The sequence below is a fragment of the Lissotriton helveticus genome, chromosome 10 (assembly GCF_964261635.1).
Source record: "Lissotriton helveticus chromosome 10, aLisHel1.1, whole genome shotgun sequence".
Taxonomy (NCBI): Eukaryota; Metazoa; Chordata; class Amphibia; order Caudata; family Salamandridae; genus Lissotriton; species Lissotriton helveticus.
This window is the reverse complement of record NC_136071.1, coordinates 709,263,358-709,289,354: the sequence shown is the minus strand read 5'-3', so window position 1 is coordinate 709,289,354 and position 25,997 is coordinate 709,263,358. Positions and strand designations below refer to the sequence as shown.

Genomic DNA, 25,997 nt, shown 5'->3' with positions numbered 1-25,997 from the left:
TCGCTGAGACTGTTGCTGTGCAGGCGTGTGGTTCTGAAGTGAACGTGTTGGGCGCCCCTTCTGTGGCCACCAAAGGAGCGAAAAGCAGAAGGCGGAGGAGGGCGCGTGGCGGAAAGGCCCAAGGACTTGTCAGTAGCTCACGAGTCCTTAAAGAGCTCCAAAGCACTGTTTGCTTTGTTGCCAAAAATGCGAACGCCATCTAAGGGCATGTTTATCAGGGTGTTCTGGACATCCCCAGAGAAGCCAGTAGTCCTCAACCAGGCGTGGCGACGGAGCGCCACTGTCGTGGAAATCGCCCAACCCAGCGAGTCGGCGGTGTCAAGGCCACATTGAATTGTGAACTTCGCTGCGTCTCTCCCCTCAGTAATAGCTTGAGAGAGCAGTGTCCGGCCTCCTCCGGACACTGAGGCAGCACTTGCGCCCCCATATCCCACACAGACTGGGAATAACGGCCCAAGAGGCATGAAGTGTTCACAGACTGCAGCCCTAAACTGGTGGAAAAACTTTTTTTCTTACCGAACTGTTCCAGTTTCTTGGATTCCCGGTGGGGAAGGTAATGCGATTGAGGACGCAGAGGCTTGGACAGCCAAGCTGTCAGGGGAAAGCTGTTGGGGAAGGAAAAATGGGGTCACCGAGACCCGGGCAATGGCGTCCGGCCACATTCCTATCCACAGGAGCCCCTGTGTTGGGCCTGGAACAGGTGCCCAAAATAAAGTCAGAAAGTGCACATTAAAAGGCAGAAGTAGCTCCGTAGAGGTAGCTGCCGGCTGAAGCACTTCTGTCAGGAGGTCAGTCCTGATGGCCACTGTAGGGAGTTGGAAGTGGGGAGCCTCGGCTGCCCTATGCAACACCTCAGCGTACCTGGCACACTCCTCCGTAGCCACTGTAGGAGGAGATAGCATGCTACGGTCAGGAGAGGTATCCAAACCACTGGCATCCCCCAATCCCTCTGCCCAGTCCCGGTCAAACTCACAGTCCTCCCCTTCCTCCGAAGGCTGATGTACAGGCCGAAAATAAGGAGGCTGGACTTTGGGGTAGAAAGACCCCATCGGTGTTGGAATCTGCATCAAGGGACGCCGTTCCGGCGCCGTGTCCACATCAGGGTTGAAACCGGGAACAATGTCGTCCGGGGGCACGGGCTACGTCGGAAGTGGTGCTGGTGGGGTCGACGTTGATGAAGGTGTCACGAGGTCAACCGGCGTCGACCGGGATCCAGGCCTGGATTCTTGGGGGCCCTGCAACGCTGGTGCCGGAGCCGACAGCGATGCTGGAGCTGCCGACAATGCAGAACGAGGGCCCCCAGTCAGGGCCCGACGGACCCGGGGAGGGCAGGTAGGCAGATGGCGACTGCGTAGGCTCCGCCGGAGCAGCGAGGGTGGCACCACCCACACCCTCAGCCTTGTCGCGTGATGTTAAGTCGGGGAGCGATAGCGCATCTTCGGCTTCTTGTGATGCTTTGGCTAACCTGACCCCGAGTACGAAGACTTCGTTCCTGACGAACGATGGTGGTGGCTCCGCAACCAGTCCCTCAACCTCCCACGGGACAGTGACCTTGATTGGCGCGGAGCAGACTGCCAGACTTCAAGCAACTTTCGGGACCACTCCCGCAAAGTCTTCAGGCGCCATGGCCCGGCAGTCCTGGTCGCGCCCCAAGCAGTAGAGAGACACTCGGTGCGGGTCAGTCACAAACAACATACGATGATATTCCCCGCAGGAATTGAAACCGGGCATCCCTACGGCACCAGGAGTCGAATAACTAAAAAAAACAGAGACAAAAGGCCTAGAAAAACTCAGTCAAAAAGTGACTCGGGGGTACCGCTCTCTCCGGATCTGCACTTGCAGGCACGGAGAAAGAAAGATCTGAGGTCAGCGCGCGAGGGCAGCGTCTAAGTAGCTGCCGCTACGTCATCTTAGTGACCACGACGCCAACGATGGACGTGGAGCCGCACAATGCCACCTTCCAACGCGCAGGGGTATCTCTGACGAAAACTTTCCAGGTCCAGTCTGACGCCTGGGATTAATTCTAAGGTAAGGAATCTATCACTAACGTCTTTCTTTCAGATTTTCCTTTTTGAAGGAATATTAGCTAAAATCTGTCCAGTATTTTTCTGGTCTAATCTATCATTCATGGCATCCAAGATCAGTTCCGGTGGATCGGGGAGATCTTGTTTTGATTTCGGTGCCTAACAGGACTTGTCCCTTTTATCCTTCGAAGCGGAAGGTTTTGGTTCCGAACCAGATTTGTATTTTGCAGCGGAATGTTTCGGATCCGAAGATGATCGGTCTAGACTCAATCCAGCGCCGGAAGGCTTGACTATTTGTTTCTGTGCCGGGCCCGAGTACTGGGCGTCGGACATATCGTCTCGGTGCTGACAAAGGCCCGAAGGAAGAGGTGGTGCTGAAGCCTTATGTTTAGTGGAAGAGAGTTTATGTGGTAGGTGGGCTTTAGTACTCATGGTACCCTGTCCTGTTGGAATGTCGGACTCCATTTCGATTCCTAAGTCTGAATGCGATTCTGGGACCGAGAGGGCCCCCTCTCCTTCTGCAGCTGTCACTGCTTCATGTGCGGGTTTTTCTCCGAAGATATCCGAAGTAGGTTGAGTACTTTGGCGCAACATTTCTCGTCATCGAGCTAGACAATCCAAAAGGGCCTTTTTCGATCGAAACAAACGACGAGTCTCACAATATTTTTCCTTGTGCTCCGGTGAGAGGCACAAGTTGAATACTTAGATCAGTAGATCAGTGCGAGGGTACTTCGAGTGGCACTGAGGACAGAATTGAAACGGATTCCGCTCCATCGGCAGAAGGCTAGACCGTCACAGCTAGGCCTGAAGGCCGCCCACGGTGTTCTCGACCAAAGATGGACACTTTCTGGATTAAATTGATACACGGCGAGAGGGAAACATGTACGATAACAATACTGTTGAGGGTACAGTTGATTGAGCACAGAGGGGAACCCGAAGGACAGTTTTGAACCGAAGCGCAGCAATACACGTCCAAACCCGATGGCGGAAAGAAAATCTAACAATGGAGTCGATGCCTATGCGCACTATTACCGAAAGGAGGAGAAAAACAACTTGGAAACATCCGGACCCAACACTAGATGGCAAGAGTATGAAAAGCATGTGTATCTACAGCACTTATGCCTCATACAGATATTGACGTGGAACATCAGTGAAATAAATAATGAACTTAAAATAAGAAAATGCATTTGGTCTTGTGGATAAAGACAAAAAATACAAAGGCTAGTCAAATGACTTTATGAGAGATCGAAAATGTGAGTATGAACTTAATATTTTTAGTGCTACATCCTTTATTAAAAAAATTATGTTACTTTAATTCTTCTCATCACAAACTTTGATTTTGTATTATGAGGAATTGATGGGGGTATACCATGGAATAGCTAAATGCCTTCATGTATAGGGTTATGAAAGTTAATCAGCAAGGACTGTAATGAAACAAAAATAAGTTATGATAAACCATAGTCACACGGAAGAAATATAGGGAAGGTCACTAATGTTAACTTCAAGGAGTATGGTTCTTAGAGGCAATTCAAAATTAGCTTTGAGAATACCCTTCTGAATGTAACCCTGACTAAACTGAATTACACAGTACATGAACACGGGTAAATTACTCTGGTCTTGATGTGGTCAGTGCAACCCTCATATGAAGCCTTCTTGTTAATATTACTTATGATATTCTTTGGACCTAGCGGGATGATGAATCTGACTTAAAAGAGTGCAGCTGCAGCGCTACATAGCCCAAATACCACCAGCATTTATCTATGTTGCTGAAGAGATATCCTGTAATGCTGTAGATTTGCTACACATTTTTAATAGTGAATTTTGAGGATCTCTGTTTTAATTTGCGTTTATGATGCGGAGGAAAACTTGCTGAATGAATGACAGGTCCCTGGATGAATATTAAGTTATTGTCAGTCCTGTTATTCGTCGGCTGAGATTGTGGCTACAGGGTGACCTTTTAATGGAAATCTCTAGGAAGCGTTTACGTGTTTGATGTTATAGGTTAATTCAGCAAAGAGTCAATCAATAGATTATGACTGTTTTAACTTTAAACTCACTTAAGCCTATATAATTAATAAATTCTAAATGGTGCTGCTAGATTTGTTGCCCAACCTGTGTTAATATTCTAAAACCAATAAGAATATAAATAACTTGAGTCAAATGTCAATTATCCTAAAAGTATTACTTTTCTTGTGAAGTAGGTAACACATCTAGTTGTGTATGGTGCAGTGGCATTAGTCTGGTTTGAGACTGAATGTTTCCTATACATCACTGTTTGACACAAGTTTTTGGCAAACAAAGGTTCCCTTTACTTATTTTCTCCAAAGTGGATACTCCACATTTCAGTAGCCCGGGTTTTATAATCTTCTACTTATCTTTCTGACCCGCAACATAACATATAGTGTCTTATCTGTAAGACTAGTTTTGCAGCATGAAGAATTTTCAGGATTTACATTCTGCGCATTATTCAGCCATCTAGTGGTTGGGTCTTTAATTGTTGTATTTCTTTTCTTTTTCTGTTGGTGGGCATCGACGTACCACCATTTGGTGTCCCCTTGTGACGTCGTCATGCTTCCTCCGGATGCTTCCACCTTTGGTTGCCATCTTCAGATTCTTTTTTTCTTCTTTCTCTTCACTTGTCTTTGGTGAAGGAGGGTGGGTTCGCTAGTGAATCCAGAAAATTCTTCAAGCTGCAAAGCTACACCAATCGGTAAGAAACTATACATTTTGCAGCGTGAATATTTTCTGGATTCACATGCTGTGCATAGATTTTGTAGGGATTATTTTCGTAAATCTACTTTTATTGGGACATTTTGTGTAGCCGCAGAGCATTTCAAGTACATGAACAATACAACCAAATTATAAAGTAAGTCACTACCTTCATTACAGCTCCCCCATTACACTGGCAAGGGATGGCACCTCCCCCATTACATCGCTTATTTTCCTGTGATCATTAACGGATTACAATTTTAGAATATTCAATAGTCTGTGTATGCATATGTTCAGTGCAATAATTTCATGCCTATAAATTTGCTATATCCTAAGAGCACTCCCTGGGTTTAACGGCAATGCCTATTCTCCTCATGGTCGATTATTGCTGCATCATCTGCCCAGTTCAGTGTCTGTGGCGCACTAGTCTTTGGCTTCCAAGAGCCCCAGTGGTGCAACCAGTTAGCTCTCACTCACAGTCAATCAGTTGTTCACAATTTATACTTCTAGCCACAGCTCTGCAATTGGTCATCGACACACCCATCATCTCCTCTGCCGGTAGAGCAGTCCATTCCGCCACCGCTCAGCTCACTCCCGTTCTGTGCCATCACCAATGAGGTTGGCCTTCTGTTGACCACCAGTGCAGTGCTATGTCCTTGCGGGCTACCACCAGCACACCAGATTCTAATTCACACCTTTTTTACATGGTTGTCTGGGTAATAAGCCCAGCAAATGGATTTCCATGGTCAACAGGTTTCGCCTAGCTGGTGCACGTTTCATGTCCTGGATCACCTTGGCCCAGAACTGCCCCAGAAAAATCATTGTCTAATAGTGAGCAACAGGCACATCATATGGTGTGAGTTTGTATCATTACATGAATCCTGTGGATAGTGAGATATGTTGTGTGGAGATAGTGAAACTGGGTGTACTTGAATCTAGTGTTCCTGGACACCATGCGCACCTGCTCTACGTTTTGCTCCTATTCCTCACCTTTGAACTCCTGTACAGCGAGTTTTCCCATTTAGTTCGCAAGGATGCAGGATCAATGAGGTTCTTTGACAGTGTCTTCTAGATTCAGGTTATTAACTTGCACCCCGCACGAAAGATGAGGAGGGTCTGACCAAGGGTGCATGTGCACAACCCAACAACTGGAGCAGCACCCTCTGGAGCCCAGCTTATGACACAAATTGTGTTCCCGGCAGGCTCTTCTCCATCAATGCCTCTAGTGTGCGAAGGGCTCCCTTTTTGTAACAAACCTCTATTGCTCAATCCCTACTCTGGTGCATTCCTGCTGTCTTCTATCTGTAGAATAGCCCCTCTGGCCTTGGGAAGCCCCACCAAGGTCAGGGCAGGTGCGCAGGGTGTGTATTACTTTGATTTGTTTGCCGCTGCCTTCCAACTGTGGAGTGCCCTACCAAGGAGAACTTCCCTATCTCCTCCACCTGAATTCCCACCAGCCACCTGGCCAATCATTGCAGATTCGCTGATAAGAAGAAAATTTAAAAGCCCGGGACTCCTAGTCCCCCACTCAGTCATATGGCGTCGCAGTAGGTCTAAAGAGGTAGGCGTCTACCACCATCCCAGACTAGTTCCTTTTGCAACACATTCAGCTCCCTGAACCAGGCCTGTGGAACTCAAGACCGGTAGGTTTATGAAGTAATAAAGTAGGTGAGCAGGAGTTCTGAGAAGAGATCTGGGTGATGGCACTTTGCCACTTCCTTTCTAACTGCTGGGTGTCGCTTGGACTTTTACTATCCCGTTAGTGCAAGAGCTGGCTATGCTGCAAGTAGCTGTGTTATCCTATTTAGAGTGCCCTTAAATGGGGCACCTTCTATCAGGATCTTTGATGCAAATGGACTCTCTATAGAGGGGCCAGGGAGATCTGCCAGTGGTGTTCCCATAGATATTTTTACGTGTTGGCTCCTGCCCTCTCCATCTCTAAAGTCATGCTCAATATGGAGTGAAGTCTTCTTGCATAAGGGAGAGTTGCAGTCTCCCATCTGCACTCAGTCTACCACACACTGGGTGACTCCATTCAAGTAAATATTCTAGGGTTATTGACATCACTTTGCTTGCTTGCATCATAGATCACAGTTCAATTGGCTACATCGCCATAGTGATGGTTACTTTCTTCCATTGTGGTAAGGAGCTTTCACCACAGGACATGGTGCCGAATGAAGGTACCAGCTCACAGGCTCATGTGCCCTACCAAACTGGGCACCACTAACAACAGGGGTAAACCACTTGTGGTCACTGGGAATGGTCCATCAGTACTGGCAAGTTAGTTTACAGGCCTCCAAGGGTTGATTTCCACTGGCACAGTCAATTAACGCACATAACTACCAGCAGGGTAGATAGGTCTTCAGCAACCTGTACTTCTTCCGCAGTCTAACTCTATGGCCTCTTCTCCCTCTCTGCGCTTGCTATGAGTAGCTCTGGTTATAGTTTTGCATCAGGCTGGGTGGGCTTAACCAGCCTCCTATCTAGTCAACCTTTGCAGGTCAAAGCTTAACACTGCAGAGCATGAGACAGCTAGAATCATGATCAGGACTTTAATAAGGCAGGTTCTTTACACAACAGCTCATCGACCTCCTTTTCTGTTCTGTTTGCAGCAGCAGCAATTCTTTTTCTCAGCCGTCTAGTATGTTCTCTGCATTATGAACATTCAGAAGAGGCTGCAAAAATATCCTGCCTCTTGTAGCAGTCTCTGCAATGGTGTTAAGACCTTTTTCAAGCCAAAGGGCGACCTCTGAACTGAACATCCTACTTGGAAACAGTAGCAGCAGGGCTGAAGTCAAAGAACCACTAGGATTTAAAGTGTATCAACACTTCTGGAGGGAACCACTCATTGCATTCCAAAGTACATCTTACTCTTAGGGTTGCTTGTTTTCCTAGGCAGCTCGGGCTTGACTGTTCCCATTGAAGCAGGGTCAACACTGATTTGCATATAGCGGGGTCAAAACTGAGGTGGCATGGTGCTCAAAATAACGATGGACCGGGAAGCGTCCCGAGTAATTACCGGTGACTGAAATTAATTCAAGAATTCCATCCATCACTTTTTTGTATACTTTAGTGTGTCGTCCTAGGTTGGACGGTATTCTCAGACGTGGGTCTCATACACAATAGGTTATTGAATCCAGACTATATCTGGCTGATGAGCCCATAGTAGGGCAAAACCAGTCTTGAGTTGCTTGTGTTTTGGTGCAGAGAGACCCTGGCTTGGCAGTCCGGACTGGACTGTTCACACTGGAGCAGATTTAAGACTAATTTGCATATAGCCGGGTCAAAACTGAGTTTGCATGGTGTCCAAAATAATGATGGACTGGAATGCGGCCCACCCGTGGCCGAGATTAATTCAAGTACTCCATCCATGACACTCTTTGTATATTTTTGTTTTCTTGGGCAGCAAAAGACATCCCACAATGTCCACTTGGTTTTCTACATTGGAGCCAGTCAGCCTCTGGCCATTCAAGGGTTATTGCTGAGCTTTTTTAATTGATCAAGTTGAGAATTACATCCAGCTGGGCCCAAGGGGTATGTCCTGCAAGCAGGATATGTACAGAAACGGATAGAGACATTATCCTTTTATATAAATTAGTAGAAGCGCTTGGGCTGCCTGAAAATCAGCGAGAGACAGAAAGGAGTCATTCAGGTACATGTTGCCAAGCATGGTCACCCCTGCCTCCTATAATACCGTTAGAGCCCCACGTTCCTGGGCCGCAGAAATTCCTGGATGTGCAGCATTCAGCAGATCAGGGGCATATATATACTCCAGCCGTGCACGCTTAGCAAGGGAAGTCCCAGCCCAGGCAGTGCACTTGGCCGGATTAATCTCCTTCCTAGTGGCACACTCCCGCCCATCAGGACCATTGCAGTTACAAGTGCACAGTATCTGCCTCTACAGCTCTATGCTAATAGGGTATTTGCCTTAATGGGTTTTCTCTCATCATTAACTCACACCTAACTTGATACTCACTGATTTTGTTGTCTTTCGCTTTACTACTGCAGTATGGGCAGTTTTGTATTTAATGGTACTGAGGTGAAAGCCCCAATATACATACAGTTTTCTTTGTTCTTTTTATAAATACACAGCCTTGAGAAAGTCGTGGGACGACTTCCCTATTACGACGGAACACGTGTTGGCTAAGAACTTCCGGGAAAATTTACACTGAATAAAGTGACCAACAAAGAATACTTACTTTCTGTTCATTATTGCATCTTCTTGTGGAAACACGTTACATACTTGTGTTATTTAAATTATCATGTGTGCTAAGGAGTATTATTTGTTCACATATGTAATACAAGCGCAGATCAGGCACCTCAAACCAGCCTCAGTCAAATGGTAGCCTTAACGTGTTCCAACTGCATCTTGGCTGTTTACCTGCCCAAACCATCTCCAAAAGGTAGGACTGTAGTGTATAAAAAAAAAGCCACATTCAAGCGTAGTGGAATATTCACTAATGGATATAGAAGTTTGGCCAATACAGTAATTGTTACTACTGCGATCCTATCTACAAGCGAAAGTGGCAACCGGGCCCAGATGGATACCCGTTCAATGATTTTAGTGATGGCCCGCCCGTAATTCATAGTCATAACCACCTCCGGATCCCTGTGTATCCGGGTCACTTGACCAGGAAAGTGGGAATTCCAAGGCAGTCTCTCGGGTACAGTCAGCGGGAACACTATGGACTTTGCCCAATGTATTCCTTAACCTGAAAACCTCTCGAAATGTACATATTCCAACAATATAGCCGGGAGATAGGTGGCCGCTTCACAGATGTACAGCATCATGTCATCCACCATAGTGAGATGGCCAACGGACGCTGTCTAAACTTTAGAGCGGCATCTGCTTGTTTTTGCCAGATCTTACAGGCAAGAGGCTCAAGCCAATGAGAAAAGCATCGGGGAGAGGGGGCAACCCTGACTAGTGCCCCTGTTTATTGGGAATGCATCTGAAACCCATCCATTGACCTGCAACCGCGCCGCCGGATTCGCATATAATAGATGCACCCATTTCAGAAAAAAAGGCGGAATACCCATTCTCTGGAATACCACAAACATATGCCTCCATTGCAAGGAGTCAAACTCTTTTGCCGCATCCAGCAGCACCGCAACTGGTGGAAGGTCAGACTCAAGATGCGCAACTGTAAAAATAGTCCGTAGATTGTTGGCGGATGACCGCTTAGGGACAAATCCCGACTGATCAGGGAGGATCAGATTGGGAATTAGTGGCTGCAATCTATTTGCAATTATTTTTGCCAGGATCTTAGTGGCAATATTTATCAAAGACAATGGCATATAGGACTCTCATTTATTTGCCTCCTTCGTAGGCTTTAGAAGTGTAACAATATGTAGCTCTCTCAGAGTGGGAGGTAGCACACCCGTCTCATATGCTTCAGCATAAACATCAAATAGACTAGGTGACAAATCATCAACATACGCCTTATAAAACTTACTGGGCAACCCATCCAGGCCCGAAGCTTTGCATGTAGGGAGGGACATTATGGCTTCTTTGACATCATCAACATCAAAGAGCTGTGTCAAGTACTTCCGCTGTCCATCGGAAAGCCACCCAAGTGCAAAATCCTCCAAGTAGCTAGAGACCTCCGCATCACTCACCGAGGGTCTAGCCCAATATAATTTTGTGTAGAAATCTAGAAAAACCTAACTAATTTCCGATGTGGAGAACCGCGTGACATCGTCCCCATGTAACATCTCAACAATATGTTCCTGTCCCCTTGCATGGAAATCTTACGAGCAAGTGAACGGCTGGGCCTACTGCCCTCCCCATAGTACCGGGCTCTGCATCTTCTAGGTCGATGCAGGATCTCTTGGTCTGCAGTCTGATTATGTTCTGAAATCAGTTTCCTTATTTGTGCAAGTGACTTGAAAAACCGATCAAACATACAAAAAATGTTATACCGTTCATTGGTATACATCAGTTAAAATACCAGATGCGTCATTATCATTTAGATAAATAGGCAAAATACGCAAATATGTATATAAACATCCTTAAGAAATACCTAAAATAAAAAAATGCCTACCATATATCATCATGTCGGAAGAATCCATTTCAAACTATTCTTACGGCAGACAGGAAAAAAAATAAAACATGGGTCTCAGGTTCCTCATTTCCAGGTCAAATAAAACAGTATATTGAAACACTACTCACTTATGACCAATGATGGTATGTCAAAGCTATTGACAAAATGCCTAGCCTGAAATTAATTTCTAATATTTTCGCTACAGGGCTTTCCATTTGATATAAATAACTAATGTAGATTTTAAATCCCCAAAGGTCTCAACAGGGTCATCTTAAGATGCAAAAGCAAGGCACTTTTTATTACAAAATCCCAATACCCCGTTTAAACGTTTTCCTCTATTTAGTGTAAAGAATCAGGATTGGTTTGAAGTTCACATATGCCCAATACTTCAAGTCAACAATGTCTATGGCAAATTCAACATATCATACTTGGAATCTTCATATGTAGAATCTTGTGCAAGGCTTTTTTGTAGAGTCACAAAGCATATTTCAATCAGATGTGTACCACATACAAAAGTGGTCTGAGATTTGCAAATTGTTCAATATTTTTTTAGACCAAATCCAGTACCACTGGAATGGTACGTAAAATCGTTAGCCGTTTCAGTCGAGATTTTCTAAAACAGTTGTGTGTGACAATTAATGTGCTCCTATTCGCATAGCTCCAGGTGCCTGAACTGTAAGATACAGAGGTCAATGCCTGAGCTCATAATACCTCTATTATTGGTAAAATAGCACAGGCTGCAAATATCTTGGTGATATTGTTAGAAGCAATAGCTCTACGAAAGGAGGTCAATTAGTTATTGAGTATTTGTGAGCACTAGGGCAAACTGTAAAGAAGTTTAATCCCCAGGTAATCAAACACACATGCATTTTAAAGGGGCATATCCTGCAGGGCTAAGTGATCTTGGAAAGATCTCAGTTGGTTGAATGGCATAGATTTTTGTCTTAGAAGCTTTAATTTCAAAAACATGACCCTCGCAGAAAGAGAAACCAATTTAAAAGAATTTTAGACCAGCAGCCTTATTTTTAAGATCAATAAGGTATGACTGGTAAACAGGACAAATATTTTGCCCATATAGAGTAGGCCAATGTTGCCAGGTATGAGGGGTATTGTCGCCTTGCGCCTACATGATTCAGTCTTTGGAGCTTGCTCAAACTCCACTATACCTTAAATCTGCATACGTATGCAAAAGACTAGATGCATTTACAATTTCAGGTATAGAGAATTACCCCAGTCCAGCTTTCTCATTATAGTCTCTACTTTCTTAGGGGTCAATGTAATCTCCCTAAGCAAAGACATGGTCATACATTTTAATTGTAATAGAGATCAAAACATTGACTGCTACTTCACGTTTCCCCCATAAATCATCCTTACGATCAACATCAATGAATCATTTGTATTCAGAGGTCCGATTTCCTACCAACCTATTAACTGGTGACGCTTTTTCACCACAATCCGAGCCCTTTTTTGGCTATTTGGGGTAGTAAGTGCTTGGGCTTCCATGACATTTTTCCACATAAGGTATCCATGCCAAATGTATGTTCATTTTTTTCACCATCCTAGCGATTCAATAGGTACCCAGGAATAGTGGATTCCACTTGAGCGAACAATGTACATTTTTTTCTTTTCTTTTTGGGATTACAGGAAAAATTGCTCGGCAAAAAGTCTTTTTTTCCTAAAGAACAAAGTACCTTTGGTGAAGATGCATCTGTAAGAGACATATGTAGTTCTAGATTTCTTACCTTTAGAATGACCTTCAGGCGTCCGACTGGATCCGGAGATTTTTTCTTTAGCAGTACCCCTGCGCGTCAGTCATCGGCGTTGTGTTCCCCTGGATGACGTTGCGGTGTCTATTTTGACGCTGCCCCTGCATGCTAATGTCAGTTCTGACACAACTTTCCATGACAGAGGCGCAGAGCCATGCAAGACTCTGACCACTGGTGCACATAACTAGGGCCCTGAAAAGAAGTCCCTATCCCTAGACGTCAGTTTGCAGAACGGAAAGGATGGCTGGGGCGGTAAGGAATCTATAACTACATATGTCTCTTACTAATACATCGTTACCAAAGGTAAGTAACTGGTTCATATGAAAGAGACTGTAGTTAGAGACTCCATACCTTAGAATAGATGCCCCAGCAATGCCAACCCCGAAGGTGGGTCTGCAGACTAAGTTCTCACTAGAAAGTCCTGGAGAAAAGAGCGGCCGAAGTAGCCGTCTCTCCGGACTTGGCTGTCCAGGCAATGTTTGGTGAACATGTGCAGAGATGCCCACGTGGGCGCCGGACAGATGTCAAGGAGTGGGACTTCACGCCCAAGGCAGTAGTAGCTGACGTTGCCCTGGTGTAGTGGGCACGTAGTCCCACTGGGGCTTCCTTCTTGGCCAAGGAGTAGTAGATTTTAATGCATAGGACAACCCATCGAGTGATGGTGCGTTTTTGTACAGCCTGGCCATTCGTGGCCCCCACATAACCAACAAAGAGTTGATCGTTCACCCGGAAATCTTAGCTGCAGTCGAGATAGAAAGACAGCACACGTTTTGGGTCCAAGAAAAGGAAGTTTTGAAGGCAAAGCATGAAGCTCACTCACCCTGAGAGCAGAGGTGATTGCAACAAGGAAAGCTGTCTTCAGACAGTGTAAGGAGTATGAGAGGACAATAGTGAAGAGGGTTGAAGGGAGATCACATAAGAAAGGTTAAGACCAGGTTCAAGTCTCACTTGGGCATTACGAACAGTGAAGGAGGAAAAAGGTGAGTAATGCCCTTTAGAAATCTATTTACAATAGGGGACCTGAAAATAAGGCTGATCATGAAGGCGAAGAAAGGCAGATCTGTCCGGAAGTTGGCCTTTAAGAGTGCCTAGGGCAGAGCCCTGCTGGGTCAAAGAAAGTACATGCAAGAGAACCGCCGAAAGAGGGGCAGAAAGGGGATCCACAGCCTTTGCTGGGCACCATGCCACAAACTTGTTCCGTCTGCAGGCGTATACCGTTTTAGTGGAGGGACGGCTGGCTGCCAGGATGACATTACAGGAGGAAGGTCTAAAGCTGTCAACTGTCGCCGCTCAATCTCCACGCAAGGAGGTGGTGGATGGACAGGTTTAGGTGGACGACCGTCCCCTGCTATTTCGACAGAAGATCCACCCGAAGGGGCAGTCTGATCGGAGGAATAAACCCATGCTCTGGGTACCAGACTCTTAGTGCTAAGTGTGGAGCCACAAGAATGGCTTGAGCCTGGCCGCGCTTGATCTTTTTCAGCACTCGGGGCAGAAGTGGTACAGATTGAAAGGCGTACAGGAGGCCGCAGGTCCACTCATGATGAAAAGCGTAGCAGAGCGAGTGCCACCATGGGAATTCCAACGCGCAGAATTGCTGACATTGCACGTTCCCTTCGGTGGCAAATAGATCTAATGAAGACTCTCCCTACCACGGAAAGAGACCTTGCACCACCTCCGAGTGAAGACACCATTTGTGATCTACCAGGCACTGGCGGCTGAGTTCATCTACCATGGCGTGCAGAGAACCTGCCAGGCATTGAACCACCAGGGACATGCCCTGATGTTCCAGCCATATCCATAGACGATGAGCATATTGACAAAGGGTCTACAACTCCACCCACCCTGCTTGTTGCAGTACCACATGGCGGTAGTGTTGTCTGTGAACACCTGCACTACCTTCCCTTTGAGAGGAGGAAGGAATGCCTTCAGTGCCAAATGAATCACCCGGAGCTCTAGCAGGTTGATATGGAGCCCGGACTCTGCTGAGGACCAAACGCCTCTGATCTCCGACTCTTCTCCCCCCCCCAGGAATGTTGCATCTGTCACCACCGTGAGGTCTGGTTGGGGAATGGAGAGGGATCTGCCTCTGACTGACGCTTGGTTTGTTAGTCACCACTGGTGTTGTTACACAGTTCCCTCCGAGATCTGTCCGTAGTCGGGAAGATTCCCCTCATGTTGCGCCCACCGGAACTTCGGGTCCTACTGCAGAGCCTGGCTCTGTAGTGTGGCTCACTGGTTAGAGGAGGCAGACCCGGACGCTGAGATCAGACCCGGGACCAGGGTTCAATTCCCGACGCGGCAGGGTCTTGAGCCCAAAATGTCCACGGACTCGGTAATTCTCGCTTCGGTGCCTACTCGAATCACAGGTTCACACTCTGCAGCTCTGGGCAATAGCTTGCTTAATCTCCACTACGGCCCCCCGCGGCGGGATGCCTGGCTTTCACCTTGGGGATACCCAGTAGGGGCTATCTCACAGGGAAAAACCAGGACGGGTTTCCCAATGCAAAGCGCTTTGAGACCTGGCGGTGATATTGCGCTATATAAAAACCTATCCATCCATCCATCCATCCATCCATCCATCCAGAGCCTGGATATTCCACCTGGCATGATCCACCAGCAGGATGAAGGAGGCCATAAAGCCAAGCAGCCTCTGGGTAATTCTCACTGAAATCCGGGATAGAGGCTGAAACATCAGTATAATAGCCCTAATATCCCGGACTCGCTGCTCGGGAGGATAAGCCTGAAACTGCGCTGTGTTCAGAACTGCTCTGATGAAAAGGAGCTTCTGAGAGGGAGTCAGGTGTGACTTCGGCACGTTGATAGCGAACCCCAGTGAGTGCAGGAGGTCCGCCATAGTCTGGCGGTGGGAAACTAAGCCTGGGGCGATCCCGCCTTCAACAGCCAGTCGTCGAGATAGGGGAAGACTGGAATCCCTGATCTGCTCAGATGAGCTGCAAACACTGCCATCACTTTGAGGAACACCTGAGGGGCGCTGGTACGGCCAAAGGGGAGCACGGTGAACTGAAAATGCTCGTGGCCTACCATGAACCGTAGGTAACACCTGTGGGATGGCAAGATGGGAGTATGGAAGTATGCGTCTTGCAAGTCCGACGCTACTTTCCAGTCTTCAGGGTCGAGAGGAGACAGGACCCGAGCCAACGTGAGCAACTTGAACTTCTCCTTCCAGAGAAAGCGGTTGAGGGTCATGCGGTCTAAGATGGGATGCAGGCCTTTGTCCTTCCTGGGTACCAGAAAGTAGTGGGAGTAACAACCTCGACCTACTTCTGGCACAGGGACCCTTTCGGTAGCTCCCTTGGCCAAGAGACCTGCAACTTCCTGGCGGAGAATGGCCACATGATCCTCCGACATGGGATGGAAAGATGGTGGCATTGAGGGAGGGGTAGTCTCGAAGGGGAGGGGTAGTCTCTAAGGGGAGGGAGTAGCCCCTTCGGACTATCTGCAAAACCCACCTGTCTAACGTGATATTTTGTCAGTGAGAAGTGATGGCGTACCCTGCCGCCCACTGGTGGCCCTGAAAGGTCAGACTAGAAGGGCTTGGAGGTTGCTGCAAGGGCCTATGGGTGGACTGGCCCACCTGCTGGCCCCCATACCTGCGTCGCTGGGTCCCACGGCCACGCAGAGGCTGGGAAGCTTGCGTGGGACGGTGGCTGGTCAGTGTCGAACGTGGTGGGGCACCCCTTCCGTAGACACGAAAGGGGCAAAAAGCAAACTGCATGGGCTGTGAGGTTGCTGCGAGGACATCAAAAGGCATGTCCAGTAAGGTGGATTGGGCATCCCCAGAGAAACAAGATGTCCTCAACCAGGCGTAGTGCCTCAAGGCTAATGACGTGGAAATCTTTCTGCCCAGAGAGTCAGCGGTATCCAGCCCACATCTGATGGCGAACTTAGCTGCGTCTCTAAGGGTAGAGATGCAGAAGGGCCACTACACGGGTGAGAATGGCCTGGGCCGCCTCCGAGCACTGTGGCAGCACTTGCGCAACCGTACCCCACACCGTATGGGTATAACTGCCCCAGAGGCATGTGGTGTTCCCAAGGTTGTCCAGCTTCTTGGATTTGCTATTTGGGGGAGCAGTAGGGAATGCGCCATTAGAGGACGAGGCTTGGACCACCAAGCTCTCTGGGTCGGGTATTGAGCGAGGAAAAGTGGGTCACTGGGGCCAGACGGTGGCACTGGGCAATCATCCTGTCCAAAGGTGCCGCTGTGCCGGGCTTGGACCAAGCGCCCAGAAGGACATCTGTGAGGGCTTTTCATTCAAATGCAGAAGGGGCTGCAAAGAGGCCACTCTGGTTGAAGCACCTCTGTCAAGAGGATAGTCCGGACAGCCACTGTAGGAAGCTCAGGGCACAAGGCAACAGCTGCCCTTTGCAACACCACTGCGTAGGAAGCTACCACCTTCGTAGCCACAGTAGGGGGGGGGGGGAGCATGCCAAGGTCTGGGGAGGTATCCAAACCACTAGCATCACCCAGTTCCTCTTGCCAGTCCGGCTGTTCATGCTGGTCTGCCAAAGAGTCCACAGACACCTCCCAGTCCTCCTCACCCTCCTCTGGTGGCCACTCAGGGTGGAAAGGAACACCAGGAATAAACGGGTATGAAGGTACCTTCCTGCGATGTGTCCAAGTCAAGGGTGAGGCTGGGGTCAATGCCGGTTCGGGGTGCAACCGTCAGGGGTGTCGTCACTGGAATCGGCAACTGGGAAGGTACCGTGAGGTTGACTGGCGCTGATCCGGATCCAGGCCTGGATCCTCAGGGGCCCTCTGGTGCCGGAGCAGACTGCCCTTAGCAAAGTCCGCGGGGCCCGAAGGCGTGCTGGCAGAGTCAGGTTGCCCAAAGATTCTGTGAAGCGCTTCGTAGAAAGCTCAAAGCTGGGCAGGGGACGATTCGGCTCTGATAAAAGTAGGGAAGCGCGGAGCGGTCCAGAAGCAGGATACGAGGACGGAGCTGGAGAGCGACGACGTTCAGAGTCCTGCTTCGCATCGGCCGACAGAGCGAAGGCGAAGAAAGTCAATGCTTCTTCGCATTTTTCTCGTGCTTAGACTTACCTGAGGAGTGCAAAGACTTGGAAGACGAATGGGGATGCTGGCTCCGAGACCTTCCTCTCGGCCAAGACATCGATTGGCGTGGAACGACTGCAGGGCCTCCAAAAGCTTTTGGGACCGCTCCCGCAAAGACTTCGGGTTCATGGTCCGACAGTTAGTGCAAGACTTCGGGTCATGGTCACGCTCCAGGCACCAGAGGCACACGAGATGCGGATCCATGATGGACATCAGCGTTTGACGAAGGGACATCCATCATGCACCTGGAGTATAAGACTCAAAAAAGGCGTCCACAAAAAGTAAAAAACGGTTAGTCAAAATTTGACTAAGGGGTAAGCTCCCTACAGATCTGCACTAGGCTGACGCACAAAAAGCAAGAACTGATGCAATAGACACTGCAACGTCATCCCGGCAGACACGATGCAGACGACGGATGCAGAGTCGACCGACGCCACTTACTGACGTGCCTGGGTACCGCTAAAGAAAAAATGTCCGGATCCAGTCTGACGCCTGGGGACAATTCTAAATGTAAGGAATCTGTAACTACAGTCTCTTTCAGATAATGGCATTAACCAAAAAAAACTATGTATTTATAAATGCACACCTGATACTGAGTTTAGGAGCAGCTGTTATTTGCACATGTCTAAATCTATTGGTAGCCGTATTAGCATTTGATTCAGAGGACATTTTCAAAATGTCTAACACACTGGCAAGCACAAATGCAGAGAAATCCAATTGGTAATAACATATTTTCTACTATTCTGTGTTCCCACATGTATCCCAATAACAACAGTATATCACCAGTGTGAGTAGGCATAGTGAACATGGCAGGATAAGGCCTAAAAAGTACCATGGACACATCACATTTTTTCACTAAAAACCAACCCTTTTTTTGCAATGTGCATAGGTGTGGATTTATGGCCCTTCCTCAAACGAGGGGCATCCAGGGTGGGGTGACATGCATGCATTTTCCTCACATTTCTGTTATGGAAAATTCTGGAATTTGTAGGCAGCCAAACATTTCCTACCAACTAGAGTTCCTCCAAGCCTCTCAATAAAAATGGTATCTCACTTGTGCAGGTAGGCACAGTACCCCAGACATGATAGGGTCCAAAACATAATGTGGATACATTAACATTTCTCATTAAAAAAACTACCCGATTTAGCAACAGTGGTAGCTGTGGTATTTGGACTCAGGCTTAGTGGCCACTCATGGAAACCCACCAAATCCAGACATTTTTGAAAACTAGACACTCAGGGGAGTCCAGGGTGTTGTGCCTCACATGGATCTCACAAACGATTCTTACCCACAAGGCCCTGAAAATCTCAAACTTTGTCATAAATAGCAATTTGTCTTTAGTTTCAGAAGTAAGCTCCAGAATATGCAGAGATTCACAAAATTGCTACTACTCAGTGTTCTTCAACTTGCCTGATTAAAATGCTAGCTCACTTGTATGGCTGGGCCCTAGTGCCTGTGACAGTTATGCTTCAAACCAGGGTGACGGGGAGTCCAGCTTGGCGACTCATGGATCCTGGTTTGGGGTGTGCCTGTGGCCTAAAGTTATGTGGACATCCTGCCATACATTGACGAAGCACAATTATCTGGACAGTCAGCATTGCAGAAAGGGACATTTTGCCCGCACTGTTTTGAAGGACTTTTTCATTAAGTCCATTCACAGGTCCATCTCCAAATAGGTACTGCTTTGGTATCTACTCAAAAAGTGAGGAATCTACTGCTAGAAATCTCTGTCAGAAGAACAAGTTACTTACCTTCTTTAACGCTCTGTCTGGAGAGACTCTTTGTATCCTCAGATTTCTGACCAGTTTCTCCTCATTCTATGACTGGACTCTACAGCTTAAAAAGATCCAAGTCTAGGAATGTGCACAGTGGTATACCTTTTGCTTTTGGGGGCCAGTAATGGAGTCATTATAGGCCCTGCATGTCACTGCCAGAGTGGAACTTTGTCAGTGTGCAGCCACACATTGCCACCTTCCAACACGCAGAGGTTAAAGTTTCCAGATCCAGTCAAATATAGGATTGGGCAACATGGCTGCTATTGATATTAGCAGTATTCTATTTTGTTAAGTGGGTTGTCTTGTCACCTTTTCAGCGCTCCTACAGTGAGACAACAGTTCCCACCAATGACTCACCAACATGAAGTGAGTATAAAGATTTGGCATTTGTTCTGATATGATATGATATGTACTTGTGAGAAGGGAATCTTTTCAACCAGTTATTTTGTCAAACAGTACAAAGAGGGATGGTAGAAAAAAAGAAATGATTTTATCGACATTCCTACACATACCATGCAAGCACACTAACTGTGAACAATTCCTCTGTGCCGCAGCCTTCCAGACTAACAAATATTTCTATCTAGGGATTCCTTCACATAGGACATGCAGTAGAAATCTGAGCTATGGTTGCATCTAGGGAGTGGAGAGCTCAGCTCTTCCATCACAGTGGACGAAGTTTGGGTTATTTCAGAGAAGGTGGATGTGGTTCTTAGCAAAAGTTGCGGTTGACCTTATGAAAGTTTTAACAGGGTTTGCAGCAATTTAAAGTTAATGGGCATTCACAGTCTAATGATGAGGAATGATTAAAGCATGTGAATCTATGAACGATTCAATGCTGGAGAAATCAGACTATTGTTTCCAAAATGAAAGCTTAATATATTGACAAACCTGTTTGACATTTTTCTAACATTACCAATTGCTTATCATATTTTGAATCGGTCATTGTGACTGATACTTATTGAAAGGTAAATAATACTAAATCACATGAATGAGAAAGTAGCCACAGAAGCAATGATAAACAGCAAAAAACACCCTTTAAAAATGTGCTGAAGAAATGCATTAGAGTACACCAGTCATCTCAAAGTATATGCTTTTGACTGCAAAATGCTTTTTAGCTGAGAAGTGAAAAGTAAACAAGGAAAATAGTTGAAGGAGAAGAGGAGGAGATGCACTTAAAACCTTACATTTGGTATTTTGCTGACAAAGATAATCCATTTGTAATTTACAGATCTACTTACGATGCAGAGCATGCTACTTCTTGTCCTCAATTAACAAAATATTCTACCAGGAAAAATAAAACACGCAGGAACAAAAAAAAGGATTCTCCAAATATCTACAGCTGACTCCAATTAGTCCATGGCTCAAACATTATTTTTTCTGTGTTCGCCTGCAGGACTAAATAGATAAATATGTAACTAGTATGTGTAACTGTTTACTATTCTGGGTTTACAAATTATCTACATTAATTTTTTCACGTACAATCTTAATGTAAGCTGCTTTATTAATCTTGTTCTTTATATAAAAAATGGATTGTGTCCATTTCCTCCCCCATTCACAACTGTGTTGTAATGTTAAAGCAAAAATGTAACACTGGCAATCCCTTCACATATTAGACCCTTTTTGTTTTAATCGATAGATCGTGCTGACCTACAGAATAAAAAAACAACAAAAACAAATAATTCAAACTAGCTTGCTTTTGTACCACATACCAAGTATTACCCTTTTTATTCAAAGCGAAGAATTGTATTTTACTATTTGTAGACTTCTAAATGTTATGGGGACCTCAGGCTTGACAACCCAAAATTCACTTGTTAATATTAAACCTGTGACCCTAGTGAGAAAAAGGTGCAGTGCTAAATTGACTACATAATAAACCAAAAACACAAAATAGCATAACGTTTATTTCTTGCCGCGAAATAGAGTCTTACTACAACATACAGTTTGAAAAACTGTATTGCGGCAAATGAGAGTGTAATAAGGTTGAAAACTTAGAGAACCCAAATTGATCTAGCCACTTAGGACGCTGCCATCAGGAATGCTTATCATTATAAGCAGCATTAAGAAGAGAGCAAATATGCTATAAAATCATTTCTCAATTTAACATACAAAAGGAATACCTTACACATAGTTGATCCGTGACAATACCAAAGCCCAGTATAAATAGACCAGAGTACATAACTGATCTTAAGGGCTTTTATTTTTTTGGAAATAAAGTGCCACCAGTAAAACTTGTAAGGCCGTGGTACAAAATTCAAACAGTGGTTACATGCTTCTATTGTTGTTACAAAAAATGAGGCCCCATCACGCAAAATACTCAAAGGTGGATACTATATCGGAAAGGTTGTCAACCAAAATTTGTAATTTAGACCTGCAGCAAAATAAAATGCATCGATCACGAATGAATAGGTTTGGTGTATGGTACAACCGTTTGTTATTAGATATTGCATGATAGTAACAACAGCTGAACAAGAGTTAATTCACTTCATGGAAATGTCTGTAAAATGCTACAAAGCATAGGAAGTCCTAGGAAACCCTTTTTATACTCTGGCCGAAGGACTTGATGAATGTGTCGAAAGAGTTACCACCTTTAAGGGAGCCCCTGAAAAAACCTTTGGAGAAGGTGGATTGGCCCTGCTTCTGGAAGTGGAGAAGTCGGTTTGAGGATTTATATCCGCCTCTGTACCCTGAACGACGAAAGAAACGTCTAGATGTATTCGTCTGCAAGGCACCCATGGCCTTAGCTTTCTCTGTATTTTTCTTTATTTTATCTGGGTTGGTGTCCACCTAAGGACCACAAAGATATTCCTTGTCAAAGGGCTTATTAAAGACTGCTTGTTGCACTTCTTGCTTAAAGTCGGAATACCTGAGCCAAGCATGATGCCCGAGGAGGGCACTGGTGTTTATTTCTCGTTTGACTTTGTCTGCTGCACCTAAGGCACATCTGATAGTTATTAGCGATGGCTTGGCCCACTGCCACAACCTTCTGCCCCTTTTTACGATGCTCCTCAGGGAGCTGTTGTAACAACTCTTCTATTTCATCCCAGTGGGCTCTATCATAGCACACTAGAAGGGCCGAGGAGGTGGCAATACCCCACTGGTTAGATGCTGGAGCCAAAACCGGTTTGCCTGCTGCATCGATATGCAGGTCTCTTTTTCAGGGGGTGGCGTATCTCCAGATGGAGTCTGGGGGAACCTGACCACATATGACTAAAGTGTCTAATGGGGCTGGTTTATATTTTTTATCCACATGTGAGGCAATGACGCAAGCACGGATGGGTGCTTTGAAAATATCCTCAGCATGGCGCAACATACCAGGGCGCATAGGTAATTACTGTGTGTCTTTGTGTGCAGAAGATAGGGTGTCAAAAAGGAAGTCTTCCTTTAAAGATTATTCACGTATTTGGACACCATGGTAGGTAGCTGCCCTGGTAATAACCTGTTGGTAGGCACTAGCATCCTCTTGAGGGGAGGGCCTAGCTGGACATGAATCCGGATCATTGGGTATGATGGGGTCAGTAACACAGGTTCCCATGGGCCTGGCTCCCCTAAAGGTCCCCCATAGCCACAGTGTGTGATCGAGGAGAACCTGGAGGTGTAGCATCTACTGGATCATGATGTGGAGATGCGCGAGGATGAGTAGGACTGGTAGCAGTGTCGTCTTCAAAGCGACAAGACATTTCCTGCTAACGAGCCCCCCGATCCCAGAGAGTTTTTTGTTTTAGCAGTCACAATCGGGTTCACGATGATCGGGCGAAAGGCAGAGATTGTACACAAGATGTTGGTCCATGTGCAGGTACTTGGAGTGACACTGGTGGCAAAATCGAAAAGGCGTCCGTTCCATTAGGAACACATTTTCAGTGCACGTGGAGAGTAGGACGGAGACGGGCGGCAGACAGAGGGGAGATCTGTTTGCAACAAAAACAACGAATTTAGAGCGGTGCAGAAATAGAAAAGCACGATTAAATGAACTATACTGTTGAAGACAGGATGGGACCAAAAAGTTGCACTGAACAGCAGTCGAACACGAAGGAGAGGCACACACGCCCGAACCAGATGGTGGAGAGAAAAGAAAGCAGTCTAAGCCCATGCGCAGTATCGCTGAGAGGAGGAGTCACTCTACTGTGTGACTCGAAACAATTCTTCGAAGAAAAACAACTTGTACAACCACGTCCCCAACACTAGATAGCTGGAGTATGCACATTATGTGTATCTACAGCCACACATGCCATTAAACATTGCTATCTTGACAGTGGGTGACATTTGGCAGATGAGCACACAAGGTCTTTCTTCAACTGTCCAGTGTGTTTAATTTCTATAAATCTCACTTTTATAAAAGCTTACATATGAGATGAGCTAGGTGGTCATAGAGTCCATGGAAAATATGGCAGAAAATGGTCCATTAGAGGCAAAACTAACTAGGAGACATCTAGAGGGGGCAGAAGATTTCACAGATTTACTGGTGCCTTGCAAATAACTCCTCTGAAGGATTTCAAGACATAAATCAGCCTAGGAAACAGATGCTGGACTCCAACTTGGCAGTGAATGGTAGTTACCTTCACTAACACTCTTTCTGGTAGAGACTATCTAACCACAGATTGCTCACCTTTCGAATATTTCCCAGGCGTCAGACTTGATCCAGAAACTTTTTTCAACAGTACCGTGTGGCTCTGTTCTGACAACACTGCTCTGGAAATGGCATGCAGAGCCGATTTAGGCGGCACTGCAGTGTGCTGACAGCAGTTGCTTTCAAGGCTGTTCTCGCTTGCAGATGCAGGGCCAAAACAGCAAATTGGTTACGGCCAGTGTGCAGATTCCCAGATTTAGGATCTTATTAATAGCTGGAGTCCAAATCACAGAACAGGAAGGATGGAATGGATGGTGGGGAATCTGGCGTTAAATAGTCTCTCCGACAGAACGAACATTACCAAACGTAGGTAACTTATTCCCCTGATTCTTCACCTTTTGAATAGATACCAAAGCAGTACCTACTTGCAGCGGGCCTGTGAATGGACTCAAACCAGATGTCCTGTAGGGCAGAGCGGGCGAATTGCCCCTCTCAGCAAACTTGGCTATCCAGACGGCATTGTTTCATGAACATGTGGCATGACGCCCATGTATCTGCCTCGCGGGTATCCAGGATAGTAACTCTACAAGCCAACGCAGTAGTAGCAGCTTTGCCTCTAGTGAAATGAGCCTGCAGTCCTTCTGGAGGCTGCTTCTTGGCCACTGCATAGCAGATTTTTAATGCAGAGAACAATCCAGTGGGAGATGGGTTTTTTTAAGCCGGCCTTTCATTTTCCCGCACCAGCAAACCCCACAAAGAGCGGATAATCCTCCCTGGGTTCTCAGCTACAATCAATGTAAAATCCCAGGGCTGTTTTGGGGTACAAATTATGGATTTTCTTCTTAGAGGGGTAAGGCAGAGCACAGAACGCTGGTAGGGTGATGGTCTGACCGATGTAGAACAATGTCATAACTTGTGGACTGAAGGATGCTTGCGTCTGCAGAATAAGGTGGTGTATGGAAGGTTAATACAGAAGGCTTAAAGTTAACTTACACACTGAGCCAATGTTATGCCAACAAGGAAAACGGTATTAAGAGTGCGAAATCACAGGGGACAGCTGTGAAGCAGCTCAAAGGGAATGCTTATCAAATATATGAGGACCAGGATATGGACTCACTAGGTCATGAGAAAGAAAACAGATGCTGTAAACCTTTAAAAAAACATGTCACAACAGGTGAGTTAAATGAGGGCGGGTCCGCAACCGTAAGAAAGACTAAAAAGCCAAAAGGTGCCCTGTAACAGTGCCCAGAGCAAAGCCTTGCCAGGCTAGGGACAAAACAAACAACACATGTCAAATGCCTTTGCCTGGAGAGGGTTGATCTGCTGCGTGCTGCACCAAGCCACAAATGTTTCCAAACAACAGGCATATACAGTTTTGTGGAGGCCTGGTTTCCAAGATGACATCAACCACCTCTGGAGGAAGGTCAAAAGGGATCAGCTGTCGCCATTCAATCTCCAACCGTGAAGGCGGACATTTTGCAGGCCATGGTGCAGAACCCTTCCTCATTGCTGAAACAGCAGATCCTCCCAGAGAGGTAGCCTGATTGGAGATAACAGATGCTCATAACCAGGAGCTGCTTTGGAAACTCCAATGTGGACAATTGCCGATATTGCTTGTTCTTAGCTGTGGCAAATATATCGAGCCACGGTTCTCCCCTTTCTCGGAAGAGACCTTGCACCACCTCTGGATGCAACTGCTATTGGCGATTGCGATTCGCTAGGCGTCTATGGCTGTGTTCATCTGCCCTGGAATTCAAGGATCGTGCCAGATGGTTTGCTAGCAGGAAATTCCCTTAGTGGTCCAGCCATTTCCAGAGGTGCAGAGTCTCTTAAGAGCAGGGTCTGTGACACCCCCCCCCCCCCCCCAACATGTTTGTTGCAATACCATATGGTGCTGGTATTGTCTGTAAGCACCAGTACCAGCCTCCTCTTAATGGACAGCAGGAAGGCTTTCAATGCCAAGCTGATGGGCCTCAGCTCCAGAAGGTTGATCTGGAGCTGGGAGTCCACAGTACAGCAGAGGCATATCAAAGCCAC

General features: G+C 46.4%; 1 protein-coding gene across 4 annotated transcripts in view; it reads right to left on the bottom strand.

The window, feature by feature from the left end:
- RBM33 (RNA binding motif protein 33) overlaps positions 1-25,997 on the bottom strand; it is a 667,388-nt gene that overhangs the window by 71,010 nt on the left and 570,381 nt on the right. For 2 of the 4 annotated variants that reach the window (XR_013601648.1, XR_013601647.1), the window contains exon 18: positions 20,635-20,791. The exons of the other annotated variants lie outside the window; for them this stretch is intronic. The gene's annotated coding sequence lies outside the window, so the exon portion shown is untranslated. The remainder of the gene's footprint in view (positions 1-20,634; positions 20,792-25,997) is intronic. 4 annotated transcript variants of the gene reach the window in all.